Genomic DNA, 7,427 nt, shown 5'->3' with positions numbered 1-7,427 from the left:
CATTAATAATAAAGTTGATGGGGGAAAGAGCAGTTGTTTAATGAGTATAGAGTTTCAGTTTTGCAAGATGAAAAAGTTCTGGAGATCTTTTTCACAACAATGTGAATGTACTTAACATTACTGAACCACACACTTAATAATGGTTAAGATGGTAAAAAAAAGAATCAAGTTAATGAAGTGATTGTAATAACAGTAGCAATCACGTGTTATACTTGAATTAGAAAAGGATGCAATTGTCCACACTGTATGAGCAAAACTATATGGAAAAATGCAGAGAAAAATAGTTTCCCCTCCCTTTTTAGTTCTTGGCCACCACTATCCCACCTCAGCCCCCGGGGTCCCAGACACCTTTCCTTCGTTCCTCTTGTCAAAGATGAAACAGGCCAATGTTAAAAAGATAATAATAACCCCCCCAAACGAAACTGTAATGAACTAGTGAAGAGAAACAAAAAGGAACTAGGATAACGTTCAGTCGTTCAGTCTGCGTTTATTGGGTATCTACAAGACTGACATTTATTCTATACTGTGTATGGTGTCTGCATTGAACACACGAAGGTCTACTCAGCAAACTCCGCTGCTCTATTAAAAGGAAAAGGACTATTTTTTCCCCCTGCTCTGCATTTTAGAATTTAGTGAAAAACCTTTAATAATGATGATGATGATGATGATAATAAACGTTTAATAATTCAACTGCGGTCAAAGAGTTGCTCTATTTGGCATATTTCAGCAGGAGGCTTTGGGGGGCAGCGCAGGGGGTTCTTGCCTCCCACGAGCGCCCTATTCTCCGAGGCCGCCGCAGAGCACCGGAGGAGAAGCGGGGGAAGGGCCCGGGCGGAGCGGGGGCGTCCTCAGAACTACGACCCGGCCGGGCCCCCACCTGTGCTGTTTCTCAGGTCGGGCGATGGCGGCGGGGATGGGAGAGGGTATCTGTCATTATGCTTGTGATAAAAACATGCCCCAAAATAGAAAAATAAATAAATAAAGTATAAGGAGAAAGAGAACCACCTCGTCTTTGCATTCCGTCTTTCTACCCAAGCAGTGAATGGTTATTAAAAATCAAAAAGCAGCTCCCTAGCTATGGTTCCACTGGGGCTCGAACCCAGGACCTTCTGCGTGTAAAGCAGACGTGATAACCACTACACTATGGAACCTTCCCGCCAGCCAGCCCCCTCATTAGTTTATTCATAGTATGACATCAGAAAGAGCGCCTCCGCCGCGGCCCCGCCCCCGCCGCGGCCTCGCCCCTCCCGCGAGATCAGTGCTCCCGGCCAGGTGAAGGGCTGCGGCTTCTCTCTGCGCGCGCTTCGCCCTCCTTGTCCGCCGGGGTCGTCGCCACTGCGACCCGCGAGGCCAGGGCCAGGCTTACCCTTCTGGCCGGGAGAGCCGTCGCGTTCGTTTCCTGTCCCCAAACTTGCCCTCAGCCGGGGCGTCGGCGAGGCCGGCCCGGCGGGCGCAAACGGACCATGCTCGGGCCAAGGCCCCTTCTGGCAGCTTCCCTCAGCTTGGGAGGGACCCGCGCTTTCCCGTGTTCCCCACGGACACCCCGAGTCGCTTCGGGCACGTTGGAGACCTCGAGTCCGGAGCGGGGCGGACGGGAGCCCCACTGGGAGCCAAGCTTCGGGCAGGGCGGGGTTCGGGGGTGTGCTGGGGGGCATTTATTTTGCAGCGTTGGAAAAGGCCGCTCCTCGGTCGGCCTCTGGCCCGAGGATGTCGGCTCCTAATGCGCCTCTGGCCCTTTCCACCACAGTCTTCCACGCGGAGAGGGGCGAAAACTTCCCTGGCTTTTGTTCGCTCTGCTTTGTCTGGGGCTGGGTGGGATTGGCGCGGCGGTGTAGACAGGCCACCACTTTGTGGCTGGGGAGAGGGTATGAAGCAGGACTGCCCGCAAGATTTGAGGGGCCCAGTGCAACGTGAAAATGCCAGGTCCCTTGTTCATAAGTCATTACGAATTCCACGACGGTGACAGCAGAGCATTAGATCCAGCGCACCCTGTGCGAGGCCGGCGAACCTGCCGCGGGGCTTCCAGGACTGTGATCCCCATAAGGTGCTGGGACCCTCCAGGACAAAGGGCTCCCGTATGGTCCCGCTTCTTGGTTCACCTTGTCTGCTCTTTGCCCTCCCCAGTGCTTCTGGATGGATCTTCGTCGCCATCCTCGGATTGCTCGCCATCCTCAAGCTTGAAAACCCGCTTAAAACCATTTGGGGGTCATCTTTAAGTGCTGAGTTGGACATGGCTGGAGGCTGTGGCTGGCCTTCTCCCTGACGTCTTGGTGGATACATGACGCTTGATTCTATGAAAGCAACCCCTTCAGCCAACTCCTGTCTTCCTGGGAAAGCCCTTGGAAGAAACAGGTGGGTGAGAGGTGCTCTAATCTGAGGGGCACGATCTGGATTCTAATCCTGTCTTGGCCACTCACCAGCTATGGACTCTTGAACTAGTCAGTTCTCCTCCCAAGCCTCAGTGTCCTCCTTTGTGAAATGTGTGAGGATTGGACTAGACACCCCCACTTTGTCCTCTGGGTCTAAATGTTATCCCTGCTTTCCTGGTGGGAAAATGGAGACAGTTATCTGCCATGTAAGTTCTTCCACAGAAATAGTTAGAGGCAGGCCTGCAGCTAGTGCTTGGGTTCTCTAGTACCAGATTTCCTAGTCCTGGTTAGCTCCCTGTAATATTCATCATGGGGCCTCCAGAATGCCTTTTTGTTGATACATTTCCAGAGGCCTCTTGAGCACTTGATGCTTAGATTATGAGCCATGAGATGACCATGAGTGGACAGCCACTAACCGGAGGATGAATTCATGAAAGCTCCATGTTTCTGCTAGTCAATGAGTTCTAATGACTGCCGGGATGCCCAGTAATACATATATCTCACCTGTTCCCAAACCCCTGTCAGTTCAAAAGAGGGCTGCCAGGAATTGGGCCTGGACTTGCACTCACCAGTTGTGTTTTGGTTTGTCTCTAGAGAGTGCTTTGCTCTCCCTCCAGCAGTGTCTCCCTTGGTATAAGGGTGGGTTCACCAACTGCAAGCTTTGGCCGAGTTCCCACACGTACACTCCATGTAGAAAAGAAGCTGGGGCATCTCTGATGCGCGCAACACAGGTTTCTGCCTTTAGTGGACAACTCTTGTTGCATTTCTCCATTCTGACAAGGAGGGAGACTCTTCTTCCACTCTCCTGCTGCCCTTAAGGGGTAGTCAGAATCTCTGTTATTAGTAAAGTGCAACATGGTTTACAAAGCACTTTCACATACATTCCTCTGAGGAAGCCGTGGTAAGTATTACTATCTCCATTTTTCAGCTGAAGAAGTTGAAGCTGAAGAGTTTGAATGCCTTGCCTGCGACCATTCCACAGGTGAGTGGCCAGGCTGGGCTCATCCACAGTCTCCTGATAGCTGAGCGATTTCGGGAGGCCCGTGTTCCTAAAGGCTACATGTTGTGGCCGTAAGAGTGCCATTGGTCTCTGGTGATATTTCGTATGCAAGCCAGGGAGGAGATGGATACCTTTTATTTTTTACCTTCTGTAATTTTTAAATGAAATCCTCAAAAGTGGGAACCAAGAGCCTGCTGGCAGCAACTGTTGATGACTTTCACCTTGAAACCACCAGCGTCATGGATAGTGCCTCAGATGGCCACAGTTGTGGCTGGCACTTCAGTCTCTTCAGTCAGATTGGTGAGGCCTGTCAACCCCAGGTATGCCCATAAGCAGCTCAACAACTAAAAGACAAATACATAAACGAACTAATAGTTAAACGCAGAAGTCACTTCAAACTTTTTGAGTCCTCTGATTTCTCACATGTTGAGTGTGGCTTCCTCAGTGTTAGGCTTCATGGGGGAGAGTAACGCAACCAAAGAAACCACAGCCCCAAACACCAAGCTGACTTAGGAAGCTCATTTCACTTCATTTCATTTAGAAATCATTGTGCTCTGTCTTTCCGTGAATACTCAAGTATTTACTAAGAAAAGTGAGTCATTACCTTAGTATGAGAGAGCTCACCTTATTTTCCCCCTTTTGTAGCTCTTCATGTTCAAAACATTTGAAACTAGCCTATTGGAATGGATATTTGTTGCTTTCTGCCCGCCTACCTTTTCATACTCGCTTACATCCCTCTGTCTTCTTGCCCACTCAAGTTCTGTGGTCATTTTTATCACTTGTTTGCCCCTTTGTTGCTTGTATTTATTGGCAAAAGCACAATCTGTTAAATCCAGCTTTCTCCCTACTCGGTCCCTGAATATGGCCCCAAGAAGAAGACACATCCAGGCCAACTGGTTTCACATTCACTTCTTGACTACTTACCTCAAGTGAACCCTTAACGTGGCCCAGAATGTGTCCCCTTCCCTGTCCATTCATTCTCCATCTCTCCTAAAGGGCAGTTTCATATCTTCTCTCCCTAAGCTTCCTGTACCTCCTTCCCCAACCTCACTTACAGCTGATGAACTTGCTTCCTTATTTCAGTGACAAAATGGAAGCAATCAGAAGAGAACGTCCACAAGAACCCGCCACACCTGCCCACCCACCTGCATGTGTGCCCTCATAGATCTAGGCCGGGGCTCTTCCTCCAGATCAGGGCTTCTTGACCACAGCCCTGTTGACATTTCGGACTGGGAAACTCTTTGTCATGGGCAGCTGCCCTATGTGTTATAGAATGTTTCAGAGCATCCCTGGCCTCTACTTACTAGATACCCATAGCACCCCTCCCCAAGTCATGACAACTCAGAATACCCCCTGGGGGGAGGGGGAGCAAAATCTTGTGGGCTATTTGGCAATGTCTTCAGACACTTTTGGTTGTCATGACTCGGGGGCGAGGGGTTGGTGTGCTATGGGCATCCAGTGGGTAGAGACCAAGGATGCAGTGAAAGATCCTGCAATGCACAGGACAGCCCCCCCGACAAAAAATGACCTGGTTCCACATGTCAGTAGTGTCATGGCTGAGAAATCCTGCCCTAGATGAATGGTCTGCATCCCTCTCAAAAACCTGCCCTCTACTTGCTCTCTCCTACTCAAGGAAATCACCCCAGCAATTCTCCCCTCTTTCAACTACATCGTTATTTAACTCCTCCATTAGATTGTTCTGATCAGCGTACCAACATGCTGTAATTTCTCTCATTATTAAAAAAAAAATCTCTGAATTGCATTTCCACCTCTAGCTACTTCCATTTCTCTGCTCTCCTTAGAGCAGAACTCTTAGAAAGATTTGTCTGTAGGCGCTCTCTCCAAGTCTTCTCCTCCTGTTGGAAGCCCTTTCCCCTCCTGGCTTTAGGATACCATCCTCTCCTGAGTTTTGTTCCGTACCTCACTGGTTGCTCTTTCTTAGTCACCTTTGCTGGATGCTCATCTCTTTGACCTCTGAACATGGGTGGACCTCAGGCCTTGGTTCTTGGACTTCTCTATTCATTCTCACCACCTTGGCGACTTCATTCAGTCTAATGGCTTTAAATATTATCTGTAACCTAGATGACTTCCAAATTTATATCTCTAGTCCAGACTTTTCTCCTAAACTCCAGATCTACCTACTCAACATTTCCATTTAGATATCTAACAGGCATTCAAACCTGTTATGTCTGTAAGCTTCTGAGCTCCACCCTCTAAATCTGGTCCTGTCTCAGTCTTCCTTGTCTCAGATAAGGGCAACTCCATCTTTCTAATTATTTAGGCCTAATATTTAGAATCATACTTGATTCTTCTTTTTCTCACACCCCAATTCTGATCTCACTGGCAAATCCTATTGGTTTCACCTTCAAGATCGACCTAGAATCTGATTGCTTTCTACCATCTCTCCTGTTACATACTAATCAACGCCACAGTCCCTTTTTGCCTAGATCATTACCAAGAACCTCGTATCCTGGCCTCCTAGCTTCTGCCTTTTTCTCCTTACAGACTGTTCTCCATACAGTAGCCAGGGTGATTCTTTTAAAACCCAAGTTAGATCTTATCACTCCTCTGCTCAAAACCCATCAGTAGCTCCTCACCTTAACTAGAATGAAAGCCACAGCCTTACAGTGGCCTGCAAGGCCCTACCTGATCTGACCTATCTGTTACCTCTCTGATCATATATCCTATTAGTATGCCTTTTCTTTTACTCTCCTCCGGCCACACTTGCCTGCTTGCTGTTCTTCAAACACAGTAGGCCTCTTCTGCCTCAGGGCCTTTGCACCTACTGTTCTCTCAGCCTTGAATGCTCTTTCCCTAGGTCACCCTTTGCTCTCTTACCTTGCTCAAATATCTTCTCATTGAGGTCTTTCCTTACTGCCCTATTTAACGTTGCTATTTTCTTTTTCCCTTCACCCTGGAAATTCAGTATCCCCCTTTCCTGCTTTATTTTTCTCTATAGCTCTTATCACCATCTAATTTTCTAGATATTTAGCTATTTTGTTGATTGCATGTCCCCAGTATCCTCGACTAGGATGAAAGTTCCAGAAGGCACGGATTTGGTTTTGTTCACTACTATAGTCCACAGTACGTGCTCAATAAATATGCCTTGAATGTGTCTGTGCAGGGTTGGCAATGACTGAAGCCAGGTCAGTCAGTCCCAACCAGAGTTAATCCTGGGGCTTTTGCTTGAATTCCCGAGAAGAGACATTTCCTTGTTCACCCTGGACTTAAACGTGAGACAATCCAGAGGCTGGAGGTTCTGCTGCCAGCTTCCTCTTGCGTTTTGTCAGACGGGGCTCTTAGTTGCATATAGCAGCACTATCTTGTCCAAAATATTCACTGCTCTTCCCCGTGGAGGATTTTTACATCATGGCCCCACCGATAGGCTTGACCAAGTGACTTGCTTTGGCCAATTGAATGTGGGCAGAGGTGATGTGTATCACTTCCAAGCAAAAGCGTGAAGAGCCGGCTTGTGGCTCACTACCTCAGTGTCTCCCCTTTGCTATGAGAGCAGCAGTGCCCCAGAGCAAGGTTGGTCTGAGTCTTAGAGGGAGGACCACATGTTACAGAACTGCAGCCGACCCGTGCAGGCCGTGGAACAGGAGTGAAGAGTAAACCTGGATTATCATAAGCCACTAAGATTTTGGGTTGTTTGTTTCCAAAGCATAATGTCTCCTAAGCTGATTCAACATTCCTGCTAGTTTATGAAGAAAATGAGTTTATTAAAGGATATTCAGTGGCTCACAGGATCTCCGAGAAGGCCTTGGAGACTCCAAAGCCAGAAATAATGTCTCAGTCTCACTGTGGGGCTGCACCAGCACAGACACCCAGTGCTGCACCCTCTGAGTGCAGAGTTAGTGACCCAACCAGTGATGGAGCCTCTCTGCAGAATCTCCCAGAAGCTCTATCCCTGCTGCCTCTGAAAAGTAGACCCCTCAGCCGCTAATCTTGTCAGAAGATGGCTTTCATAACCCTTCCACTCCTCGTGTTGCCGTTTTCTCAATTCAGATCTCTGGCAGAGCCTAAGTTACACACCTGTGCTCTTGCTATGAGAGAGG

At 48.5% G+C, this 7,427-nt stretch overlaps 1 protein-coding gene and 1 non-coding gene across 5 annotated transcripts in view; one reads left to right on the top strand and one right to left on the bottom strand.

The window, feature by feature from the left end:
* Nucleotides 1-1,078: 1,078 nt before the first annotated feature.
* TRNAV-UAC (transfer RNA valine (anticodon UAC)) lies at nt 1,079-1,151 on the bottom strand. The gene has a single exon. It is a non-coding gene; the product is annotated as a tRNA-Val (tRNA).
* A 141-nt stretch (nt 1,152-1,292) lies between these two features.
* Nucleotides 1,293-7,427, top strand: part of PPEF1 (protein phosphatase with EF-hand domain 1) — a 121,738-nt gene continuing 115,603 nt past the window's right edge. For 3 of the 4 annotated variants that reach the window (XM_046672689.1, XM_046672690.1, XM_046672688.1), the window contains exons 1-2: nt 1,293-2,352; nt 3,298-3,351. The gene's annotated coding sequence lies outside the window, so the exon portion shown is untranslated. The remainder of the gene's footprint in view (nt 2,353-3,297; nt 3,352-7,427) is intronic. The other variant, XM_046672691.1, reaches the window with a different exon arrangement.

Source organism: Equus quagga, chromosome 10 (assembly GCF_021613505.1).
Source record: "Equus quagga isolate Etosha38 chromosome 10, UCLA_HA_Equagga_1.0, whole genome shotgun sequence".
In the NCBI taxonomy this organism is placed as follows: domain Eukaryota; kingdom Metazoa; phylum Chordata; class Mammalia; order Perissodactyla; family Equidae; genus Equus; species Equus quagga.
This window is presented reverse-complemented; position numbering and strand designations above follow the sequence as displayed.